The sequence below is a fragment of the Malaya genurostris genome, chromosome 3 (genome assembly GCF_030247185.1).
Source record: "Malaya genurostris strain Urasoe2022 chromosome 3, Malgen_1.1, whole genome shotgun sequence".
Classification (NCBI taxonomy): Eukaryota; Metazoa; Arthropoda; class Insecta; order Diptera; family Culicidae; genus Malaya; species Malaya genurostris.
This window is the reverse complement of record NC_080572.1, coordinates 163,939,543-163,967,155: the sequence shown is the minus strand read 5'-3', so window position 1 is coordinate 163,967,155 and position 27,613 is coordinate 163,939,543. Positions and strand designations below refer to the sequence as shown.

General features: G+C 36.0%; 1 protein-coding gene across 7 annotated transcripts in view; it reads left to right on the top strand.

Moving 5' to 3' along the window:
* The first annotated feature begins 4,433 nt into the window (after positions 1-4,433).
* The window catches only part of LOC131437430 (cell adhesion molecule Dscam2), a 249,507-nt gene continuing 226,327 nt past the window's right edge, over positions 4,434-27,613 (top strand). For 4 of the 7 annotated variants that reach the window (XM_058606762.1, XM_058606766.1, XM_058606768.1 and 1 more), the window contains exon 1: positions 4,435-5,570. The gene's annotated coding sequence lies outside the window, so the exon portion shown is untranslated. Of the gene's footprint in view, positions 5,571-5,629; positions 5,743-27,613 lie in introns of those variants that run through there. The other 3 variants (XM_058606769.1, XM_058606764.1, XM_058606765.1) reach the window with 3 other exon arrangements.

Sequence of the window (27,613 nt, the reverse complement as noted above, 5' to 3'; positions counted from 1 at the left end):
AGTCAAAACTTCCCAGTATATTAGAAAATTTCGGATAAAATTTTGTGTTATTTGTATACATACAAATTTTATTTGGATGTTGAGACTCGTGCAAGCTGACGAATATGATCAATTTCAATCAAAATTTATCAAATAATCTTTAAATCCAACCATAAAAACCTCTTTTGATCCACCTAGTAGTGTAATGATGCCTTTTAATATCAATCATACTATCATATATAGTACTGTGGTATTCTTCAAAATAATTTTCTTCGATTATTGAAAAAATAACTAAAATCGGTTTGTTTGACAGTCTACTGATAAAAACTATCAATTGGAGAAGATTTGAATTTTTTTACTGGCTTTCGCCCTTCTCAGTTATGGTATAAAATTTTTAACACATTTTACCCTATATTTCCGGATCCGGAAGTCAGATCCGAATGAAATTCAGGAATTCCGTATGAGACCCCAGGACCTTTTATTTGAACCTAAGTTTGTGAAAATCGGTCGCACCATCTATGAGAAAAGTTAGAAAACATATTTTCATTTTTTTTTTGCATATTTAACCCCATATTTCCGGAACCGGAAGTCGGATTCAAATAATATTCAGGAATTTTCTATGGGACCACAAGACCTTTCATTTGAATCTAAGTTTGTGAAAATTGGTTCAGCCCCGAGAAAAGTTAGAGAAAAAAAACGTTACATACACACATACACACACATACACACATATACACACAGACATTTTGCGTATTCGACGAACTGAGTCGAATGGTATATGACACTCGGCCCTCCGGGCCTTGGTTCAAAAGTCGGTTTTCACAGTGATTGCATAACCTTTCTATATGAGAAAGGCAAAACTAAAAATTTTTCAGATGTGTAAATAACACTCAATCTCAATTCTTCAAAATTCATTTTCCATTCCTAAATTATTGATTGATATTAATCAAACATACCGCAGAAAATCACAAAAACATTAAAGGTAATTACGATTGGAGTGAAATAAATCCAAATAAAATTTTCAGATTTTATCATGCCAAACATTAAATGGAACACAAACGAGTTAAAATTGTTGAGTCAATAAAATGTTCTACTATTTTCAACTTTCTGAATTAGGAAATCTTTTTCAACATCACCCACTTTCCTTCGCCTTTTCCCACAAATCGTTTTAGTAACGTTTTCCGTCCACCGGTTCCAGAAATTTGATAACAAACTACGGTTACTGGTCATAGTTAAGTTTCCACATACTTTTGTTATATTTATTAAATACATAAATACATAACAGTTTATATTGAACTGTTATGGTTTGCAATGGTTTGGCCGATTTTCACAAACTTAGGTTTAAATGGAAGGTGCTGTGGTCCCATACGGAATTCCTAAACTTCACTCGGATCCGACTTCCGGAAATAAAGGGTAAAGTGTGTTAAAAGTTTTGTACCATCACTTTAAAAGGCGAAAAACGCAAAAAAAAATTTAGATCGGCCTGAAGTAGTTTTGCTTCAATCGATAGTTTTTATCAGTAGACGATTTTAGATCGGTCTCAAAACTACTTCAATCAATAGTTTTTACCAGTAGACGGTCAAACGAACCGATTATGTTATTAAGAATGGAAGAAAATTATTTCGAAGAATACCTCAGTATTATGTATGATAGTATGATTAATATGAGAAAAGTATCATTACATCACTAGGTGGATTAAAACAGTTTTTTTTGTGTTGATCCGTGTACCTCCGAAAATATTATGTATTCTAAATGGTATTGAATATAAAAAATATATTGTTTGAACGGTTTAAAACAATTCCCAAAATAGCATTAGAAAACGGTCGTCATGTCAGACGACTCCGTTCATAAACTGCACCGAAGACTTTTGCGTATGGAAATTTGATTTACTTCGCAATGCCCAATGAACCAAAAAAAAGATGCTTGGAAGAAGCAAATCATTTTTACTGTGCTTACTAACTCACTCAAAACTCTTCATTGCATGGTCAAAAACGACACCAGCCACGACCTAAGACTATGCTACTGAGCAAGAGAAGGAATGTTAGTCCGATACTCGTTGTTTCTAGAGACCGCGGGTACCACTGCATCTCCACGAGTACCACAGGATAGAAGATGTATTAGTAGGGATGGGAGAAGGTCTGGGATAGGTCTTGGTAAACAATACGATCTCAATAGAAAATAGTTTTAATGATTAGAAATAATATGAAAAAACAAAACGGACTTAGTCTGATAGAACTATTCATAGAAGCTAATACCGTTTTCGTTTTTGAACCTAGACGCGGGCTACTCTGACTCCGAGTAAAACGAACACGTGGTACGCGCCCTAAACAACAACTCATGAAAAAAAGAAAAAATAAACAAACTCGGCTGGATGCGTGGTGTGACCCGAGAAGAGCGAAACTACGCGATTGGAGTCCGATCTAGAGCGACCTCAGGTTGCTAAAACAAACATATCAAACGTTGTTTTGGCGACTCTGGGTCAGCTTTCGGGCTGCTCTGATCAATAAACGAAAACGGTATAAAAGAACTTGATAAGACAATAGCTGCGGGCGAAGTGAGCTCATCACCACCCGTGAACTACAAAAACATTTAATTATATTTATTTACACCAATAAACTCCGAGGTCCGATGACTTTTTGAAAAAAAAAATAAACTTTATCAATTTATGTTTATGTAAGTACTCTCATTGATTTTTTTACTTCAACTTTACTTTTTTTACTTCTACTTTTTTTAGGAGAACGAGAGAGAAAACAAAAAAGTTGCCTGTATTATTAAGAGTTGCCTTATTGTTAAGAGAATTTCTGACTCGATTTTGGGCTTAAAGACTGTTCCAGAAAGTATGAACGCAACCAAAAACCGCTGCCACTTCGCAATGGTTCAGAATCTGTCAATTTTTATGGCTGCGTCCTGTTGTTTACACTCTTCTCTAATCACTTGTGCAGTTGTTTATTCGTTGTCATTAGTTTGTTTTGAAATGCGTGGACTTTCAGCAGAACAACGTCGAAAAATTGTGTACAAATGGTGCACAGAACGCGGACTGTCACTGAGAAAGATAGCAAAAATGGAAGGAGTAAGTGAAAAAGCCGTGCGAAATGCAATCAGCAAGTTCGGTGAGGATACCAAACCTTTGAGAATAAACCGAAAACGGGTCGAAGAAAAGGCCCTGCTAACCCTTAGTTGGATAAACGTATACTGAAGGCATTTCGAAAAATATTGGAAAAAGGTGTCAAAACTTGTCGCCAAGAAGTCTGTACGGAATTTAATGAGGAACGGTCGGAAGAAGGTGCGCCAGCTTGTCTACAATGGCTAAGTAGCAAATGTTGAGAATAATATTCTGTTGTTATAGTCTAATATTATCAGTATACCGAATAAAATTTGAATATATAACATGTGTGAATTATTTACAGCGAAATCAAAGTGCGTCCATACTTTCTGGGACAGTCTTTATTATTGATACAAATTCATTCAAATTGATTCCAGTAGTTCACAAAAGCATGCTCCAGTGTTTACGTCACACATTCGGAAACATTCCTCATACTAAATATATCAGCCAGAAGAAAAAAACACGATCTACAACCCAATGTTGTCTCTAACGAGTCAAAATTCTTGAAATCGATTCATTCATATTCGAGATAGTTGCGCGGTAATAAGTTTTGTCGTTTACGACACTTTTATTGTTATATCTCTGTAACCGAAAGTGATAGCCATTTGATCTTCGAAATTGATCAATGTCCCCTAGGGGTCTCTGGAGCTCCGATAAAAAGTCGGTTTTTGCAGTAATTCTATCACTTTTCTAAATAATATACATCAAGGAATGTTTACAAAAACGACTTCTACCCACTGACCAGCTCGGCGGAATGGCGTGCCTATTGAATTGTCCGTAAATTTGACCAATTGTAAGAAAACATGACTCGGTAGCATCTTCAACAGTTTCAATAAAATTAAAAGTAAGTGAGTACGTAATTTTAAATTGATTTTTTTCGGATGTCGGCTGAATATGAATGTTGGATCAATATGAATTTTACTGATCCTGGAAATTTATCATCCATCAGACCAAAATAAATATGCTGGATTGAGTAACGGCTGCAGCAATATTTGTTGGAAGCATAAGCAACGGTAAGGTGAAGATTACATTGATACGAAATCAGAGGGTAAACTTTGCGTGAACTAAGTGATTTTAGTAGTACTGCTAAAAAAATTTCAGCTCAGCATTTTGAATTTTCTATAACGCCCTACGTTCTGACTCCAGAAATTGCATGCTGTAAATAGACTGGCTTGAGTTACGAAGTGTGATATATTTTGAATATCTCTATAACTACAACCCTTTTTCCATGGGATGGGATGCTGCTCTGGGATGAGAAATGCATCAGTGTGCGGTCTAACCAAGTCTGCTGATTTTTTCCTAAATGGTAATGCTGGTGGGCTAGAAGCGCCTTCGTTGCATAGTGGTTGCCTGTCAGGTAGCCAGCGTAACTGAGTCCGTGAGAAAACCCGAGATTCATTTCGTTTCCAAGTGCTGCCCACGGTAAGAGGTAAGATTTTCTCCTGTGTGCGTCTCATAATGGTGGCCTACTAAAAAAGGAAGGATTTCAGCTTTCGTCTGAAACCTGCTTGAGAAATGAAAAAAAAGGCAAACATGGTCGGCAAAATTTTTCGGCACTGACTGTCTGGAGCAGAAAACGGATTAAAATCTCATAATTTAAGACTATTACCAAAGTTTTTTCGCTGTGGGAGCTGGTGCGGTGTGAATACAGAGACCAACTGCGAGATGAGTCAATTGAGGCCCCTTTTTGGCGAATTTTCTGTCTTGCTCGCTGCGGGTTGAGAAAATCTGTGCCTCGACTGCGTGCAGAAAGGTTCGAGTAAAGTGAAATTGGAGGGATTTGTTTGATATCGAAGGCAGTCACGTGTGAAGAAAAAAATGAATGAAAGTAAAGCTGTTTCACTGAGTAAAAATTGTCTGTAAAGTGCGGCGAATGGGTGGCTTTCGATAGCGTCTAAGAAAGAAGACGGTGGGTTGTACGTGACCTAAGGAGTGTATGTTATTTTGCTGGTTTTGGAAGATGGAAATAAAGCCAAATGTTAAAACTAAGAAGATTGTTAAATGCGAAAGCAATAATTCGAAAATAATAGTTATTTGAATTCCGAATATGAGAATGCTCGTTAATTCTCGTCTCCGTTGGAATAAAAAAATGCATTAAGGAGTTACTAGAAGGAACCGCAATTGTTGGAAAAATTGCCGCAAATGTTTTGAATGACAAAAATGTGCATTATCATTCGACTCATAACTTAATGCAAACTATAAGTGATGAATCAACGTGGAGTTTTTCTTGATCACTGAGTAGTGAAACATTTATGGTGCACGTTTTTTAGATGATTGTGATTATATAGAAATGCATTTTTAATAGACTAACTTACAGTTCGGATTTTTACCTTTCGATAGTCAAATTGCATGGAATGGCTGCTACTGACTAATATATCGTACATTGATAATGATAGTGATTGTGACGGCGATATTCGAGTGTGTTGGTGCAATAGTTTCACTAGAATGCAGCAGCATCACGATATGTAGGAGCAGAAAGAGAACACAGGTATGGTAATGCAACGAATGTCTAACGTGCAAGAAATCAATAGTTTTTCGTACGCCTTCTGTCCTCTCTCTTGTGTTCTGAAGATTAATGTGGCTAAGAAAATGCAACAATTATAAGTTTACCAGTTTGGAAAATGCTTGAGTTTTTTTTTAATTCTAGTGCTCACCTACAGGTTAGTGCATTTCTTACAATATATTACAATAAAGTTGTAGAGTTAATCTGAGTTATTCAATGTTGGGCTTTTCATCTACAGTTGCTTTAGTCAGCTTGCAACTGACTGATTCTTTCGTTCTATTAAATTATTCGTATTCGGATATAATATACGCTGAAAAACAATTTTTGAAGCATTTATAGTATGTTTTTAATACTCAAGTCTACGGTCTGGTCTCTACGGGAACTAGATCAATCATGATGGATTTTAGCGTTACCGTTAGGATTTTAGGAGTTGGTGTAAATGCAATCAAAGTTTAGCTAAAAGAATACAGGAAATTCAATCGATCAAAGATAACAGTTCAATATTTTCAATTCAATTCTGTTGATACAAATGATGAGGAGGTTTTATGCTTGTTGGATAGAGAGAGATTGACTAATTTGATCTCCATCGGGCTTCATTAGTATCAGTATTAGTATCATTATCATTGTAATTATCGTTATTATTATCATTATTATTCTATTATTATTATATTATATTATATTATATTATATTACATTTTATTATGTTATATCATATCATATTGTGTTATGTTACATTATATAATATTATGCCCAATTATAACAATCGACAACAGGGAGGTATCTTCAGGGTATCTTCAAATATACTATATCAACATGGATCACTCTTGCGATTCACGAGGGACATCACAGTAAAGTGCGGTGGCAAAAAATACACTACAAATTACTACTGGTTACTAATACACTACAAATTTTCTAATGCACATATGACAGCTTCCCCAATCAGTAAACTGAACCAAACAGCTCCAAATATATGGAATAATTCTCGATATACACTGCACGAAAAAATGAGTTGTAAATACGGTTTAGAATTGCAATCTGAACTAACTCGGAAGAGAACACATTGTTATAGAAAAAAAATATTTTTATGGTGACAAAATGTAAACGCAGAGCTAAACAAATTAATCTTAAGGTTAATTTCAGAATTGTACTAACATTTCCGAATTTAGTATTACAATTTCTTGATTTGAAAAATTAATCCATTTGTATTCATGTTTCCTGTGATAATGAATACGGTTCCAGTTATATAATTATACCATATCAGGTTGTTTAATAAATAAAAAATGCTACAAAACAAAACAATTTACTATATAAATAAACCGTAACTTGTAATTCACCTCAACGAGAGCTCTGGATTGAAGTAAAAGTAATAAGTAATAAGAACAAGTTATTTCTTATGCTTGCTGTATTAAGAGTTGCCAGGTTATTTTTTAAAAATCTGCCTCTAACTCAAAAAATTATCTGGATTTGTCTAGTTCTACTATATACAAGGAAACTTTGACCAGGCTTCATTTTCAGTGAGCAAAAAAAAAGATCCCATCACCTATCGTTTCGAGGCCAATACCGTAAAGATCTGGCAAGATCTGACAAAATTTATGAAAATTTGGAAAATCTGGGAAAATTTGGAAAATCTGGCAAAAGATCTGGTTAGTTTGAGTGTCTGGCGAAGCATGAAAAATCTGGCATTTGCCAGATAAATCTGGCAACCTGGCAACGCTGGCTGCCTTATCATACTATTCATGAACAATTTTTGCAGTACTAAACAAACTTTCTATTTGTCGAATTTTGGAATGGTTCGTCTGTTAAGTGAAATTCAACTACGTTTTAGAGAATAAATATCGAAATTTCAATTTTTGACTAAAAGTTTACACTATTCGCAAAAGAGTTCATAGAAAGGCGCAGATCGCTTAGTACTTTTAATTCATAGTCGATTTATAAAAATGACCATTTTCTTTTAAATTTGAACTTTCCCTCAAAAAAAAGTTAATGTGCAATTAATTTAAATGCAATGTCATGAACGCAATGAAAAAAATATCGCAACCAAAGTAACTTGTAATACAGCGTTCATTTAATAAGTAATATATTCTATAAATCAGAAATGATCTGCCAAAGATCGCCCTCACAGCTTTCGTGAAGATAAACGTTTCAGCACTATTCATAACACTCATAAACGTGATTCTACATAATTTATAGGTGATATTTACTTTCGTCAGAAAAAACACTAAAATATAAAAATGGGCATCATGCTCAATTATTTTTGACATTTCACTTCTGGGTGCATGCTAAACGCAAACTGTTAAACATGACTGAACTAGTAGCTCTTTTAGTCACGAGATGGTGTTACTGTGATGTGAGAGAGTAGGCTGTGCCCTAGAGCGGACGTGAATAAAATCTCGCTTGTCATTTTTCCGTAGAAAAACCAGAACAGCGAAAATTTCGTTCTCTCTTGTATTGAATTGATTTTCCGTATTCAGTGCATGAAGCTAATGCAAAAAAAACGGTGCGTTGTGATCGGACTAGAGATGGGCAAATCAGCTCATTTCAAAGAATCGTTCAGTGATGCAGAATTCTATTGAAAGAACTAGTTCTCCAGAGCCGTTCGTTAGTTCTTTTCATAGTTTGTTTAATTTTTCGAAGACTAAACGAGAACTTAGTTTTGTTAGATTAAGTGAGAGTAACAAAAAAGGTCTCATAAGTTAGAATTGAGGTTTCGTGGAGAAGATTTCTTATTAGAGAACTACCGTTCTCGAAAAAAAGATTGAGCGAGCAAAAAAAAAAAAGGTCCCACGACTTTGAACTAAAAAACTATCGTTCTCGAAAAAAGAACTATTGCTCATTCATTCTTTCAAAGGAACTAGTTCTTTTGAACCGTTCGCAAACGAATTGCCCATCTCTAGATCGGACGTTATAAGTGAAAAGTGCCGTTGTGCCGTACAGAAGATTGTGCTTTTTTCATTAGAAGGTCTTTACACTGTTGCGCTGATCGACAAGGACCAGCCTCTGTGACCGCTTTTGGATCAAGGATCAAAAGCTAAGTGTTACATTTGCGTAACTTTTATCTACTGTATTTCAATATCTTCACTCTTATCTACGCGTAAAGTCATGTGGAAGTACATCCATTTCTTATGGTATCACTGGCTCGGTGCCTCCTTACAATGTAGTCTTCATGACTACTTACTTTATTATAATTTAAACGGTTAGCCTTAGCTTTTCTCGACCTACGGCATACAATGAGGAATACACAATCGAATGATTTTTTTTCTTGATGGCCAGCTGCCCTCATAAACAGTTTTTTTTTTAATATTGATTCCAAGTTCCAAGAGTTCAAAACAGTTTTTCATCGCGCTGTACGTTCATTTTTTGTAATAGGGGCTGGGGTCCACTAGGGGATTGATAGTACCTATTAGCTCTCTCCGGACAGTACCAGCCTAAATGCCGTGTGGAATCTGACAGAAAAGAATGAGCCAAGAATAGATCCACTGGGTTCCTGCTTTCATGTCGTAAAAGGCGACAATTGCAGGAGTAACAATATAATAAATTAATAATGTTAATAAATAATTAAAATAATAAAGCGGAAATAATAAAGAATCAAGACGCGCGTGAAATCTGTTGACCTTTAATTGGTGATTTAAAATGATTTTATAAAAACTGTTTAGAATACACTGAAGTCTTATTTTATGCGAGTTTACGTACCGCATAACTATGAAAATTCTCATAAAAAACCGCATAACTCTGAAAATTCGCATAAAAAAGTCGCATAAAAAACCGCATAAAAAAGACCTTAATGTATGTCAATGCAATGAATCAACTATTTTGTCTAAATCCTATTCACTCGTTTATTTTGTATCACGTAATTTCATTTATAAAAAATAGGGAAGTTTTTATTCTTTACGCGATAGTATTTCAAATTTTTGTTCAGTTTCCTCGAAAAAGAGCTGCAAATCAAGACTTCTCGGGACTTCAATATAGTACCTTACCTTACCTAACAGCTATAGGCCTGGGGTGTCCTTTGCTGTATCAAGCATACGGCTCCACATAACTCGGTCAATGGCTGTTCGTCGCCAGCCAATCAAGGCACGGATGCTGAGATCATGCCATAGATGGTCCTCAGTACCTTTCTTTCGAAAACACTGAGGGCACGTTGGTCCTCTGCCAACAAAGTCTAGGTCTCGTGGCCATAGAGAACAACCGGTCTAATGAGCGTTTTGTAGATGGTCAGTTTCGTGCGGTTGCGTACTTTTCTTGATCGGAGGGTTTTTCTGAGTCCAAAGTACGCACGATTCCCTGCCAAATTACGTCTATGAATTTCTCTACTGGTGTCATTATCGGCGGTCACCAGTGAGCCCAAATACACGAACTCGTCAACCATCTCGATATCGTCACCGTCTATCAATATTCGTGGTGCGAGGCGTAGTGTTTCTTCTCTAGAGCCTCTTTTTCTCATGTATTTTGTTTTCGACGCATTTATGACCAGTCCGATACGCCTAGCTTCAGCTTTCAATCCGATGTAGGTTTCCATCATCTTCTCAAGGTTACGTGTCACAATATCAATATAGTCAGTGAAGCCAAAAAGTTGTACGGACTTTCGGAAGATCGTGCCACTCGTGTCGATCCTCGCTCTTCGAATCACACCTTCCAGGGCAATATTGAACAAGATACAAGAAAGTCCATCACCTTGACGTAGCTCTCTCCGAGATTCGAAGGGACTCGAGAGCGTCCCAGATACTCGGACGTAGCACATCACTCTATCCATCGTTGCTTTGACCAATCGCGTCGGTTTATCCGGAAAACCGTATTCGTGCATTATCTGCCATAGGTGTTCTCGATCGGTTGTGTCGTATGCCGCTTTGAAGTCAATGAATAGGTGATGCGTGGGTACGTTGTATTCACGACACTTCTGAAGTACTTGTCTTATCACGAATATGTGATCCGTAGTGGCGCGGGCTCCAGTAAATCCCGCTTGGTACGGCCCTACGAATTCCTTAGCTATTGGTGATAGACGACGGCAAAGGATTTGGGAGAGTACCTTGTAGGCGGCGTTCAGCAATGTGATTGCGCGGTAATTGTAACATTCTCGCTTATCGCCCTTTTTGTAGACGGAACATACCACCCCATTCATCCATTCCTGCGGTAGAATCTCCTCCTCCCAAATCCTAGAAATCATCCAGTGCAGCGCTCTAGCCAGTGCCACTTCTCCGTGTTTGAGCAGCTCGCCTGGCAACTGGTCATTGCCGCAGCTTTGTTGTTCCTAAGCTTTCCGATCTCCTCACTTATCTCCGACAGATCAGGGGCTGGGAATCTGTCGTCGGCTGAGCGTGCACCCAGATTGATTCCTGTACCGTTCTCTGTATCTTGTGCTTCGCCATTCAGATGCTCGTCAAAGTACTGCTTCCACCTGTCGATCACCTCACTTTCGTTCGTGAGAAGGTTACCACTGGTATCTCTGCACATTTCGGCCTGTGGCGTGTAGCCTCTACGTGAGCGGTTCACCTCCTCATAGAACTTCCATGTGCCATTCGCACGGTACAGCTGTTCCTTCGCTTCGCGATCTTGGTCTTCCTTCAATATAGGATATTGTTGAAACTTTCTCTCGGGAAGTCAGTGGTGCATCTGAGCATCTTGAAACCGGAACATACTGAGACGCCCGCGAATAATACCAATACTGAAATTTTTACTAACAAATATCCTTCTCCCGTGACACATGTGGAGTGCGCAGTAGTATATACGGTCTCTAGTAACAACAAGTGTTGGACTAACATCCCTTCCCATTCCTTAGACGATCTACTTTCGGGCATGGCCGGCGCCAGTAATGATCATTGAATTCTGGGATTACCAGAAGATGTACATTGAAGGATGATTTACCAGTCCCAGGTCGGATCCTCTAAAAACTCCCTGTATAATTTCAGCTAATCCCGATCAGTAACGGAGTATCGACCAGGGGTGGTCACTCAAGCTCAAGATGGTGTTACTGTGATGTGTTGATGTCGATTTGTATTGGATTCGATAAAGTGAGCTATATTGATATATAATATATTTGGTATCTTACAAGTGAATGACTGGATGATGGAGTGGATTACCAACCTGGGCCACGTGGGGGAAGCTTTGTGTTTTCCCCCTGAAGGTCTGACAAACAAACCATCAGGCAGGCTTAAGCTGGTATAGAAATTCTTTATTATATGGTCGGACGTTTTTGCTGGAAGGCGCCGGGTCTTCAAAAGTCATTTTGGCCTTCTTAACAGCAGTAATATGAAAGCTATCTGATAATTAAATTCGGATCTACTGTAAGTCTATCTGCATCCACTGGTAATGCCTTGAACTGATGGTGGCTTCACACATACATACATACATACATACATACATACATACATACATACATACATACATACATACATACATACATACATACATACATACATACATACATACATACATACATACATACATACATACATACATCAGCGAGTACAGCTCACCTGCTGATCAGTAGCATCACTAAGTGTCCTTTGGATTGAGTTGGACATCACTTCAACATTGTTGGACCAAGCAGCAGATAAGCGCTCAGCGCACGTCAAATAGAAGCACCCAACAAGAGACGATTTGTGAGATGTGATTCAATGTGTTAGTACATCAATACAATCATCCAGCTCTTATCACATGTTTCCGTACACTGCACACCGTGTTCGGTTCAGCAGCCGATTGTGCTTAGCTCGAAACATGATTATGGTTAGGTTTTTATGTTCGTACTTCACAGCGCATGTTCGTTTTGAGTATTAGCAAAAACACAATTGAAGCTAGATCGCGTTGCGGTGTTTTTAGGTCATTCTTTTTTGGAAATGCAAGTGTTGTCAATGTTTTCTAAAGTTGTTAGACGAAAGTTTCAAGAAAATAATCTGACGAAAGTTTCAAGAAAATAATGCAGTTGAATTAATGTTCTTTTTTTTCTTTTTTGTTGATAACATGTTCTATTAGCAATGGTTGCCCATGCCAATAGTAACACACAGAGAAGGGCAAACCAATCCTTGAGACCTTTTTTCATATCGAATCTTATTTTGCCTACTGCGCCAAATTTCCTCGGTACGCCACTGGTTTCAGTGATGATCTCTATAGGTTTGTATGAATCAGTGATGAGACCATTAAAATCGCTTTACGAATTGCATCTTAAATCATGAGGTGAACCTATAAATAAGAGCAAATGATCTGCATGTTTTGAAGTATTACGATTCCGCTTAATTTAATAAATTCAAGTATTGGACAAAGCAATAAAATTTGTACCGCGTCGATAAAGCTTAAAATTAGTATACACTGCTTTGTCCAAGGTAGTTCATTACCAGAGGGCTTTAATGAGCTCCCTAATATGGGAGAGTGTGGTGGGAATACAAGGAAAAAAAGTATGATTCAAATTAAATTTCACAGGTGTCGATAGGATTGTATTTGAATGAGAGCTTTTGATCACTCTGATTTCCTCTCTCGTTATAAACAGTCAATATTCATACACGGATATAAATCCATTGCCGGTACCATGATTCAAAATCATCAAATCATGGACCATGTCAATCATGCTTTATTATTCATGGTTTCATGAGCAAAATGATTGATATCATGAACAATAACTCATCTGCCATGAAAATTTTCATGAAATCAATCATATATACTTATGACAAGACTTATTTCACGATTTTATGATTTTTAACCATGGATTTTTATCCGTGTAATCAAAAGTCACATTGATCAACAGTATTTGAATTTGATTTTATAAAGACCTAATTCAAGCCAGAAAACCTTCGAAGATACCTGAAATAAAAACTAGTTTTAAGTTTACCAGGGCTTTAGATTTAAGTGCGTGAACTTTCTCTCTGCATCAAATTATGCTAGGAGCTTATGGCAACTTGAAAGTTTGGTGGAAGTTCCAAGTTGTGCTACTAATGGCATGAAAGTGTAGAAAGAAACATTTGAAACGTTGATTACTTTTAAGCTCTAGTGTAAACTTGTTCGGTTTGCCTACTGAATAAGGGTTTACTTCATACAACCTTAAGCTTTAAAATTCCTCGCAAGGTATCGTATCTAGAATGGTTGAATCTCTAAATCAGTACACCAAAATTTCAATATCTGCTTAATGTAATGTAATGTTAATGTAAGTTTTGATGACGTAAAATGCATCACTGAGGTGCAACCTTCTGCTTTTCTCAGAAGTCACTGACTCGATTAGTGAAACAATATCGGTTGAAATTTTCACGATTATTATCGTTAATCAATAGTTTAATAATGGCCTGATGCTCATGGTTATGATTAATGTGCAGATGCTTCAAAGTTTGATTTCCATCCGGGAGAAATACGTATATTAAAAATATTCCGAATAATTTTGGTCTTGCTCAATTTGTTGGATGATGACTTGGCCGACATTTACAATCTTAAGCTCGTTTGAAAGCTACTACTGAGTCATCGATCAACTTCAAAGATAAAATGGTTATTCAGAATGATTCCGGACAAGCCGCTTTTTCTATACCCGTTCAATTTCTTGGCGAAGCCATGATTTCGACTTATGTTCATTAATTAGATGCTATTTGTTAATTGATCAAGTTAGAATGTGTTATGGCGAATACCTCCGGTTCGGTAGATATATCCGTAATTTTTTTTCGGAGATGCCTGCACCCATTTCGGAAATCTTTGATCCGTCATTCTTTAGGTTTGCGAGACTCATAGCGAACACTTTCAGTTCCGGCGACATAATTATATAAGTGACTTATCCGACAAAACACACTTTTTGCCTTTCTCTATGGAAAGGTATTAGAATTGTTTGAAAAGCCTACTTTCGAACGGATATGTCATTTCTGGTTTCGAAAATAACGTAATCGACAGAACGCGTTGATTTGTCTTTCCTCACATTTTTCTAGCAAGTTCAAATGTATTACTGCTGATACTTTAACTAACCGAATCAATCTGAATAAATTTGTGTCAGAAATTATCAGCCTAAATTCGAGTCACAAATTTACTTAATGAAAAATATATGTTATAAACAATAAGATTGTTTGAATGACAAGAGAAAGGCATTATCACAACACTAGGTGGATTAAAACAGGTTTACTTTCCAAGAGAGGGCCATTGAACAAGTTCAAATGTATTATACTATTTCGATTTTATTTATCATTTTTAGCAAACATTGACTGAAAGAAGCGAAAAATATGAATAGATGAACAGATATTTTAAAATGATTCGGTTATAAACTTCAAACGGAAAAGTTAGAGTATATCACCCTGTCTAGTTAAGCATCCATTTTTCGAAGTTATGATTGATTCAATCTAGAATACCTATCCATTTATTTACTTCATTTTTTCTGCTCCTTTGAGTCAATGTTTGCCAAACAACACTTATTAAATGGATATTGTTATATGAATTAAGCGACATTTAAAACGCTTTTATGAACTACCCAAATTAATCTGAACGAACTCTTTTTCTACTACAATTTGTACCAAAAATAAGCTAAATGAAAAAATATTTTAAGGAATCTTCTTGACTGACAAGTGCATATAGTATTGTTGTGAGAGAAATAATGTTAAACTAAATGAAAATATGATTATTTATTGTTGCATGAAATTGATGTATGATATAGAAACTTTCCATTCATACCACAGACCACATACGAAGGAATAAGTATCCTTAATTGTTAACTCAGAACTCTTTTGTAATGGCTGCCAACTGATGTAGACAATAACAACATGTCCTTTTTATATAGCTCTATATACAGCTCTAACAATATTTGGACTACAGTTCTTATCTTCTTTTAAATACTGGTTTTGTCCAGTTTCAACACTTTTACTATTTTTCGGTAGATAGAACGTTATTGGCAATTCATGTTTACAATCGAAGTTGACACTGTAATAACAAAAAAAATATTCTGTTAATCACCTATCGATTCGGTTTTTGGCGAAAAATATAGCGCATGACTACTGGAGACGACAGTTTAATTATTGGATCGTCCGAAACATTCAAAAATCCATTACGAGAGAAAGTGTACATGAAGTTGTATAACCTTCCGAAAGCCGCTGAAATGGTTTGCAGGTTGGAGGATTTTCCCACGAGGATAAAAGATAGGGGTTGTAGAACGGTACAAATGGTATTCATATTTCACTGTTCGTGTGGAGCATACGAGGGTCCGTTTTTGCCCGATAGAGTATGAGGATGTGTATAAGTGGATCGTTGGAAGGGTGGAGGGGTTTTGAAAAAATATGCGCAGAGAAAGGTAATTTGATAGCGCATGGATGCACATTTGCATCTTACAAATGATGAAACCATGTATGAATTTCACTGTGTGCGAGTGGTCATCGGTGAAAGCTAGCCGGGTATTATTGGTGTTGGTGTGAACGGCCGTGCCGAAAGCATCCGAATTCACTAGCAAACTGCATCCGTTTCAACGCTTGCCAGCAGGATGAGCTGGTCAGTTAAAATACAAATTCTCTGTAAGGTTTGCAACTATAGAGGAAGAGTCACATTCGTTTACTACGCATTACCAAGATGCAACAAAATTCCGTTCTTTTCAATTGATCAAAACCTATTCGTATTGGTATGTTTTGTTATTATGTTATTCTGTTAATATAATTTATTATGAATTATGTTATTTTCTCTTCAAATCCCGTACTCTTAGAGTACAGTTTAATTAAAGGATATACAATTGCTAAGGGCAGAGTAACAGTTTTATTTTTTTTATAATTAATGCATTTCAACTGTGTATAGTTTCAATTACTGATTTTAACATTTCTCAATCGACAAGGTTTTTATGTCAATCGTAAATCATGTATGATTTAGTCAAAGAAGGATTACGTTTTAAAACAGAAATTGGAAAGAAACAGTCCAAATCCGTTTTGTTACCGTAAAGGTAATTTAAAATACGTACCCACAAACATAAAAACATACACATATGAAAATAAATTCACACACGAACAGCATTATCGTACAAGTAGTACAGATTCTGATCCAACACAGCAATATATTTACGCTAGAACTCTACGATACAGGTTCAGAATTGGAAAAGGTCATGGCGTGCGTACGTTTTCGGTGCGTGAATATTTGGTACATAACAGCACCAACTTGCTGTGATCATGACACTAACACGAATAAACGTTGCGATTTTCGAGCATATAACGACGGATTCACGCATTGACGTTGTCGGCTAATTTATTGATCAAATAACTGAATCGATTTCATGGATCTACCATGGATGAAATAGTACTAGACCTAAAGCACTGGTAAAGGAACTACGGTTCCCTTTTGAACTTCTTTGTACACACAATAAAGAACTACATTTTACCAGAACGCTAACAATTGAAATAAGATTAACCGAAGCAGCCAAGCTATCATGATAGTGGGTGGGTGTCTGGATTAACAACTGCATCTCACGGGTGCATGTTTGGCGACCGAATTTGTACACACGGCGATGAATGTAGTTTTGTGCTATGAAAAATTTAGGGTGATGGTACCCGCATTCACCTCAGCTCCATTAGTCAGCTCATATGTGAAACCCATTAGTTAGAGTTAGATCTGCTGTCATTGCTCAATCCATCAACTCTGAGAATTAATTGGAAATAGGAGCATTTACTTCGAAATTTCGCGTTGCTATAAGAGTAGTATCGAGCAATTGTCGAACTTTTTTATGTGGAATACCATTCATAGAACCGAAGCGTAGACATTGTATTCGATTTTATCACAACTCGTAGATTGAAAACCGAGTAATCCTCAAAATATCATGGCGGCTCTACTAATGAGATGACTGTTGGTACAATAACCCTGTTTCATGTATGTATCTTGTGCTTATATACACTGCGAACAGTACTTGCGAATAGCTCACCTAGGTTAAATAGCATATAACGTAGCTTTGGTCTCGAATATTGCAGCGGATATGACATTGGGGGTGCAAAAACTGTTTGTAATGTTTCATTATTAATAATAAAATATCCAAAACACGTGTCAGGAGTAGTCTAGCAATGCGCTATCATAGTGAAATTATTTGATGTGGAGCATATATTTTTTTTATATATGTGCACATATAGAGAAGTAGTTAGGTTTTGTACACGAGATCAGGATAAACCCTCAACGACTGAGCACGTCGACGCACTAACGGTGAAAAATCGAGTTTTTCATGTCCTTTTGCGACTTTTTTTTTTCATTTAAAAACACGGGTGGCGTGGATTGCTCTGGTTTTGCACTTTCAGGCAGAAATCGCAATGAAAGCCGTCAAAATGTTGCATTGCTGCTCAAAAGTGCAAAACCAGAACAGTCTACGCCACCACTGATTTTCTATGAAAAACGGCATCAGTGTTGCGACGCAGCGAGGTTATCACTAGTGGGCCAGTGAAAGGAATGTCTATAGAACTACAAACGAAAATTATCTGGTAATAAACTTGAATTTTGAATTTGAATTTTTGAATTTATTTATTTTGTCAAGCAAATGTAGACGACATATAAATGGTTTACAATGTTTACTTAGATACTACGCATTATTTCTACGACTAAGCTGTAATTTCATTTCAATTTTGCACATACAAAGGTCAAGATGTTCGCAATATTGATTGTAGTGGCGCATTATTCGATTTATTGGGCTATATTTTGCATAATTTGTTCTAGTGTTTCTTTCTAAAAATAATTTCCTGGTTCGTAATTGACGGCTAGGTGTATAAAAATTTATTTGCGATAATAAAGAAGGTGATTGAATGCGTTGAGAAATATGTCGCTGATAAAATACAGCATTACAATACACTGGGGTCTCTTTTTACGCGGTTTTTTATGCGGTTTCTTTTTGCGTGACTTTTTTTACGCGGATTTCCGAAGTTACGCGTTTTTTTTACGCGGATTTCCAAAGTTACGCGGCATCAAACAAAAATTTTTAGTTTTGGAAATCTCAAAATTGTCCCAAAGTCAATTTTCACAGAAATTTTTTTTTAGATTACACCAGATCTGGACGCTTCATGCAATTCTAAGATAATTGGCATAAAAATTTTATTTTCTTTAGTGTGGAGGTTTTTTTACGCGGATTTCCGAATTTACGCGTTTTTTTTGGCGCAGTTTTTTTACACGGTACGTATATTCGAAAGTGGTAAAGTATAGCACATTTCACAAAAGTGCTTTGCCGAAAAATGACTTACCGTTTCATCAGAACGATGCAAGCCACATAAATGCATAACCACGTTTTTAAGTCAAAGAACGAATCGAGAAAAGCATATCTTCGGATTTTTTTATGAGGGATGATAATAAGCAATGAATGCGAGTTTTCTGTGAAGTTATTTAATTTGAGATCGCTTATATACATTACGAATCTCCGATCAAAGACTTGAGATTAGTTAAAGTAAATTTGATAAAATATGAATTTATTTCAGCAATTTTGTGGGGGTTCAAAACAGCTTAATTTCAGAAACCACAAGGTGTGAAAAAATATGTCAATGTATCACGCCGCTAACTACAACCCATTCTTGTAGTCTGCTTCAATCCTTCCATAATCACTCTTCCGTTTCTGCTGACATCGTTATCGCCTAGTGTTCATCTTGAAATCAATTGTGCGGAGTGAAAAGTTGGTACCAAACTCGGAAATAGATTTAAAATTTACATATTAATTAAAAAGCATTTTCCGCCGTCATCTTTACTGCTTTTCATCGCCGCCAACATCCAGCAGCGTGTTTGATGGTACGGAAATTTTCGACCCACTCGTTGCCGCGATACTTATTCCGCATGAGTTGGCACTTTAACTCGGCAACCGTTGCTGCCGACTCGAATTTAATAACCGAATACTGGTCCCGGTTGTCCTCTGGTGAACTAGATACTCAGCATCCCCACCAAACTAGTGCGGGGATGCAAATGAAGAAAAAACTAACGAGTTCTATTTAACTTACTTCACCGTTAGATGACCTAGTTTTCAGGATAGGTTGGATGGAATCGTTAAAGAGGGAAACAGTATTCGCTACTGCAGAATTTGAAAATTCTCACAATATATGTCGTTCTTGTTTTGTTTCAATTATAGAAGTTTTTACCCTTCTTATTATACAACGACTCTCAAGGCAGCAAAAGTTTCTGACCCGATGTGCGGTAGGTGAGAATTGCATCCAAGTGAAGGGTGTGGAAATTGATCGTCTAATGTCTCTTCTATTTTTCTATCTAAAAATGCAGTTTCTAATCTCTTTTAAGGTTATACATATACATAAATACATTTAATCTTTCAGGGAACGACCGAAATTAACTCTGCGCCTAATTAGTATTACTGTTTTTGAATTAGTTGATTTTAACAACAAAATTTCTAAAATAACCATAAAATTAGTTAAAATTGAGAATTTACTTTGCTGAAAAAACTCTTATTTTTTGAGAATATGTTTAGTTGGCGAATATTCCGGACACAAACCAGCAATATTTCAATTCTACACGAAATTCTCGTTGACAACTAATTTTGTTATTGAAATCAGAAAATTTGTTTCTATTTATCTATCACCATCATTACTGAAGGACAGCACAAAGAAAACAAAAATGAAATTGGTTTTATTAACAAGTTTATTAGCCAAAAACTCATGAGAAGTGTCAAAGCAAAACAATCCATTAAAAAGCTAAAACAGTCTTGTTGAAACTGCTTGCAAATTGTGTAGATGTTTTTCGCAAGTTTTATGATCTATCCATATCTAAATTTCTAAACCGATATGTAAAAATGACGTAAACTGTCAGTGGAAAGTGTATTTATTCAGAATTTGTGCGCATTTGAAGCGATTGTGCGTAATAATGTTTTTGCGCGGAACAGTGAAGTGAGTTTCGAATGTTGCACTCTAATTGTACATGTCAAATGATGTTTTTTTGTATCTTCCGAGTGCTCAAAGTTTTCAGTGAGAGAGTCGATTTGAGAAGAAAAATTTTCAAAAAGAAGTTTATGTTTCGCTTATGTTTTTTTCTCCAATACAACATCGTGTTTATACCTGCCAATATAGAAAAGACTACCGTGACTGAAATTTTTTTCGGTGGTAGTGTGCCAGTAGTCATTACGGTGTTAACGTTTTTTCGGTGACAAAGCGCCATATAGCTGCAAATTGCAGAAACCAATTCAACCATTTATGTTGGTTGAAAACAACGTTTTATTTCTCTAATTCAACTAAAAAATTAGTTGAATGGATATGAAGTGTGCCTTAGCTAAGAAAAGACAGCACGTTTAATTAGTGAATTCAACTAAAAAAATAGCCATTTCAACAAATATTTTATTATTAGTAAGGGAATGCGAATTAAAAAATCTAAATTAGCAAAAGTATGATTTTTTCAGTTGTCTCAAAAAATAACTAACTAAAATCAGAAAATCAACTAATTTTTTCGCCAAATTGCTGATTTCGGTATTTCCGTGTTTTAGTACATCTACTACAGTGATATTAATCATATAAATATTTCTCGAAAAACAAAACCTCTTATCATTGCGGAACTGCATACATACATACTACATACAATTTTTTTTCATCTAACCATGTTTTTCGGTAAAGAACTCAAAAACAGAGATGCCAGGTAAACATTTCAAATATCTTCAGATAGGGTTGTAAAAGTCTGTATATCCGAAAAAAAATCTGCAGTCAGCAAGTATGTCTTGCTGACAGCAATTGCTCTATAAAGTATGATATGCTAAACTGACTTTGCGAACAGAAAAAAAGGTCGCGACAATTTCAAAAGTCTGTAAATTTTGACAAATGTCTGCGAAAAACTCGATTTTCAAAAGTCTGCAAAAATCTGCACAACCAAAAATGTCTGCAGCACCATGTGCGAAATCTACAGATTTACAGATAAATTTGCAGATCTGGCATCTCTGCTCAAAAATATTCGACACGTATTTTTTTATTTCAATATGGTACGTAGAATTTTCGAGATATGATTTTTGGAAGTTTCGCGTTTACAAAAACAGTGCCTTTTTTCAACAGCCTACATTGTAAAATCTAATGAAGATACAAAAATTCGACAGACATGAAATGTGCGTTCCTTACCCGATCAGATGCACATAACTAAATAATAACACAAGTATATCAACAGTTGATATGTACAACATTTTGTGTTATTTTGAGATATTTAACAAATGAAAACTGTTGAAAGTTAAAACTTATGATAACAGTTATGATGTTTTATTTTCATTTGCAAGACTCACGACAACGTTTATTATTAGAAAAAAAATGAGTTCTTCCGTTGCTTTATATCGAACCATAATGTTCAGAATTTCAACAAACTAAAAGAAGAAATCAGATCACTAAATAAATTTTTCATATAATAAAAAAATCATTCAACAATTTTGGATTGAAACGATGCAAAAAGTTGGCTGTGATACAGTTTTTCTGTGTTAAATTTGCTATCTAATTACTACAACTATTGTTATAAATTCCTGCATTCGGACTTCTGTAGTTATATCAAATTCAATAATAATTGTGATACAAACGTTTTAAAATCTGTTACGATTTCGTTCCCACTAGAGTCTTTTTGCCTTTATCATGTAGAAAGGTTATGCAATCACTTGAAAAACCTACTAGTGAAAATTGGCCAAGTGTCATATACCATTTGACTCAGTTCATCGAGCTGAGCTCTCTCTCTCTCTCTCTCTCTCTCTCTCTCTCTCTCTCTCTCTCTCTCTCTCTCTCTCTCTCTCTCTCTCTCTCTCTCTCTCTCTCTCTCTCTCTCTCTCTCTCTCTCTCTCTCTCTCTCTCTCTCCTCTCTCTCTCTCTCTCTCTCTCTCTCTCTCCTCTCTCTCTCTCTCTCTCTCTCTCTCTCTCTCTCTCTCTCTCTCTGTTTGTGTGTGTGTGTTTTGATTTTGACAAACTTAGATTCAAATGAAAGGTCTCGTGGTCCGCGGTTACATATTGTACACCGTCACTTAAACCGGCGGAACAAAAAACGTAAAAAAATTATTTTCTAAACTGGTCTCAAGACTACACAAATCGATAGTCATTATCAGTAGGCAACAAACCAATCGATTCCGGCTATCCTGGTTCCCGGTATCCGGTTCCGGAAGTACCGGAAATAGTGGTCATATATCTTCTATCTATATATATAAAAATGGATGTAAGTTTGGATGTTTGTAACGCGATAACTTCGGAACTACTGAACGGATTGCCACCAAACTTGGCACAGGTACTTCTTGTATTTCAGAGATGGTTTAGGGAGTATATTTATATGGGAGGGGGCGTAGCAAGTGTCATAAACAAGGGGGGGTCATGGAAAAATTCATATAACTTGACAAGAATCGATACGTTTTGAAGACCGTAGAATCATTTTACATACCTTAGATATGACTATATGGGGGGTGGATGTAGCAAGTGCCTTTAAATAGGGGGTGTAATGTTTAAAACTGCATAATTCCGAAACTACTGAACGGATTGCCACCAAACTTGGCACAGATACTTCTTGCTCTTCTGAGATGGTCATAAGCGTATTTTTATGGGGAGAGGGAGCGTAGTAAGTGTTCTTAACAAGGGGAGCTCATGAAAAAATTTGTCTAATTTGACGAGAATCGATACTTTTTTAAGACCATAGAAACATTTTGCATATATTAGATATGATTATATGGGGGGGGGGGGGTGGATGTAGCAAGTGCCTTTAAAAAGGGGGGTGTAATGTTTGTAATGGCATAACTCCGGAATTACTGCACGGATTGCTATCAAACTTGGCACATGTACTTCTTGCTCTTCAGAGATGGTCATAAGCGTATTTTTATGGGGGAGGGAGCGTAGCAAGTGTCATTACCAAGGAGGGGTCATGAAAAAGTTCATATAACTTGATGAAAACCGATGTTTTTTGAAGATCTTGGAAACATTTTGCATACCGTAGATATAATTTAATGGAGGATGGATGCAGTAAGTGCCTTTAAAAAGGGGGGGTGTAATGTTTGTAATGACATAACTTGGAAACTACTTAACGGATTGTTATCAAACCTGGCACATGTACTTCTTGCTCTTCAGAGATGCTTATAAGAATATTACCATGGGGGGAGGGAGCGTAGCAATGTCCTTAACAAAGGTAATCATTATGATCTAATTTGACGAGAATCCGTACTTTTTGAAGACACTTTTTGCACAACTTAGATAAGATTATAAGGATATTCTGCTAGGAGAGGGTGTAGTAAGTGCCTCTAAAAAAGGAGTGTAATGTTTGTAACGGCATAACTCCAGAACTATTGCACGAATTGCTATAAAATTTGGTACAGTTATTTCTTGCTCTTCAGAAATAGTCATAAAGGTATTTTTATAGGGGAGGAAGCGTAGTAAGTATCATTAACAGGAGGAGCCATGAAACAAATCAAAAAATTTGACAAGAATCGATTATTTTTGAAGATCATGCAAACATTTTCCATACCTTAGATATGATAGATATAGGGAGTGGATGTAGCAAGTGCATTTAAAAACACTACCGACACTACTGAACGGATTGCTATTACAATTGGCATAGCTGCTTTTTGCTCTTCAGAGATAGTTGTAAGGGTGTTTTAATGGGGGAGAGCGCGTAGCAACTATCCTTAACAGGGGTCATGAAAAAATTATTTAATTTGACGAGAGTCGATACTTTTTGTGCAACTTAGGGTATTCGTGTGGGGTGGATGTAGTACGTCCCTCTAAAAAGGGGATGTAATATTTGTAATGGCGCAACTCCGGAACTATTGAACGGATTGCTAACAAATTTGGCACAGATACTTCTTGCTCTTCAGAAATGGTCATTAGGACATTTTCTGGGGGGAAAGTGTGTAGGAAGTGTCCTTAACATGTGGGGAGAGGGTCAATGACGAAATTTGAAGAGAATCGACATTTAGGTGGGGTTTTTGAAAATAAATTTTAATACCCTTTTTCAAAACAAGAGAGTGGCAAGAATTTCAAGGTCGTATTTTTCTTTAAATAATTTCAAAGGATCTGGTTCCATTTTGCTAGGAAATTCAAAGAACTAAGGGAAAATAATCTTCATCTGCCTATGAACGCGAGTGTATTTAAGTCTCAGCATAACTACGGAACAATTAAACGAATCACCACCAAGTATGACACATGTACCAAAGGTGGGAATCGATATTTTTTGAAAAGCAGATACTTTCTCCACTATTCAGGGTAATCATGGAGGAGATCTGTAGTAAGTTCACTGACAAAAAGGAAGTTAAATCAAAATAGATTATAAGGTTATTTTGAGGGTGAGAGAGAGAGAGAGTAGCAAGTGCCCCGAACATGGAAAGTATAAGAGAAAATTAATCAGGTTTTACGAAAAATTGGTACTTCTTTACGAGTACAGTATATTTCTAGCAACTGAGAAATGCTCACAAAAATATTCACAAGAGGAAGGGGAAGTAAGTATTCTCAACATTGATCTGAACTGACGAAATCATACAACCAATGTGCATTTTATTATGTAAATTGAGAAAACTGTCGACTCAAGGTGATGGAAATAGGATTACAACAACATTTGTATTAACTGAATAATTATTATATAGGTTTTCCTCTCCGATGAACGACCAAAATGATAAAAAAAAACCTTGGTAAAATAAATTATATAAAAACGTTATTCTATAACACGAATGTAGTTGTGATGTTAAACAGCCTTTCGTTATAAAATAATCATTATCAGATGGAAGATTTTGAGAAATTCATGATGTCATAAAAATTTTTATAAAAAGAAGGGAGTAGCAAGTGATTATAGCCATGGAAACCAAAGGTATTGTAGATCGAATGTGACGAGGAAGTACGGAAGTACGTTACATAATAATTCAAGTACGTTACAGGCACATATACATATGAAAGGTTACTAAGAAGGTATTTATAGAGAGAAAGGTGTTTTAAATGTTCCTAATAAAAGGGTTCAAATATAAAACTGACCCATTGGTCGAGAATGCCATGAAAATTATGATTATTGTGAGATCTGAGATGGGACACTGATCATTCGCAGTCTGAACATGAACGGAGTATTTTTCAATCGGGTTTCTGTCTAAATTATGTTTCACTACAAGAGTATTTCACTAAGCAGGACAACTTCGAGAATTTTTTTCGGCCTTCCCTTCACAAAACATTTCCGAACAACGCCGGGTAATTCAGCTAGTACCAAAATATATCTCACTCACTTTTCTCAGCGATGGTTTGACCGATTTCCACAAACTTAGATTCATATGATTTCGAATGCAACAAACATTTAAATCGTAATTTAGAGTGCGTACTAGTAGAGTTTGTGTGTCATGTTAGTTGGTGGCCGTACGAACCGACTTTGATTATACCGGTTCTCGGGTTCCGGTGCCGAGTGAATATAATAGTGATCCCACTTCATTTTCTTAAGGAAGACCTACGCAATCAAAGCACTGTTTTATTCTGTATGTTATGCACAAACAATCTCTTGGTTACTTTCAAAAATCGAAGAGAAATTTTTTTAATAGAATACCACAATATTATATGTACATGAGAAAGGCATCATTACACCACTAGGTGGATTGAAACAGGTTTTGTTATTATTTTTGTTATTTTAACAGCTTACCAGCCAGAAATATTTCAAAATTTGTTACAAAATATTTCTGAAATAAATTACTCCAGTTGCTATAATTCTTTTATTCCCATCTGATCGGGTAGCTTTCTAATAAGCGATTCCATAAAACACCCTTAATAATTCATTTAATGAAAAAAGTAAAAAATTAATAAACAAATAACAAAAATTCAAACTTGGGCCATTTTTTTTTCTTTTTATTTTTAGTTGAAAAAAATAAGCCTTAAGGGTTTAATTCAATCTTGGCAAAGTTTTAGAGTGGAAAGATTAATACTTTTGGAGCAGTGAATTTTTTAATCACGACCCGCACGCAACTCGCCCGGATACGGGCTTAATTTGTCGACACATGTTGCGCCACTATTCAGCTGTGAGAGAAAATTCTGCTGACGCAATAGTGATCACAGATTCTGAATCCTCTGGAACTGATGACAATGTGTCTATATTCAGCGACTATACAGAAGTAATTCTTACATTTACATACATTTACTTATTTCTCAAATTTTAGAATATCGATTGCCTTTTTAGAATGAACCATATTTGCCTTCCGATTATCTTACCGAATTGAAACAAAAATTTCATGCAAAAATTGCAACTAAATCCGAGAGAATGATAATTTTAACTGTTTTGATAAAAAACTGGAGTATTCGTAAGACAGCGCATACGTTGAACACAGTAGGGAATCTCGTGAGAAAAAATTCCGGGAACAAAAAGTAAATACTATTTTTTTTATCAAACTTTTAATGTTTTTATATAAAAAATCATGAATATTCATATTTTACAGAAAAACAATTTTCCCCTGAAATAATAATTAAAGTCAAACAATTTTACATGGTGCACACAAAACTTCTTTACGCTCCTGAAAGTATTGTTGAAGTGAATAGAACAAAATAAAGCAGAGTATTTCACTTCAGGTTAAATTGAGGTAACTTTATTTACAAGCTTAGCCTAGTTCTTAATATAATACATAATACACAAGCGATGTTTAACTACAATGATCGGCCACTGTCGATCATATGGTATTGTTCAGCAGCAGTGCGTATCGTATCCATACAAAGAGAGACAGCTACTATTGTCTTGTTGTTTATTGTGCGCAGAAAGCTTGCGTTCCCCGCTTGCTTTCTGCGTCACTTGTTACTTCTTGTGGTGAGATATCCTCTCACCGCATCGGCCACGTTTAGCTAAAGCAAATGAGCCAAATAAAATTTTATTAATAACTGTCAAAGTTATGATTCGATCAGTGGCGCAACATGTGTCGACAAGTTAAGCCCGTCTTCGAGTACACTTCGCGCGTGCGGATCGTGATTGTAAAATTCACTGCTTAGAAAGTTTTAATCTTTCCACTCTGAAACTTTGCCAAGATTGAGTTAAGCCCCAAAGGCTTCTTTTTTCAACTAAAAAAAAAGAAAAAAAAGTTTGATTTTTTTTTATTTGTTTATTAATTTTTAACTTTTTTCATTGAATAAATATAAAGGTTGTTTTATGGAATCGCTTATTCGAAAGCTAAGTAAAAGACGCACATTTCAAGCATTGGACGAATTTTTGTATCCTTATTA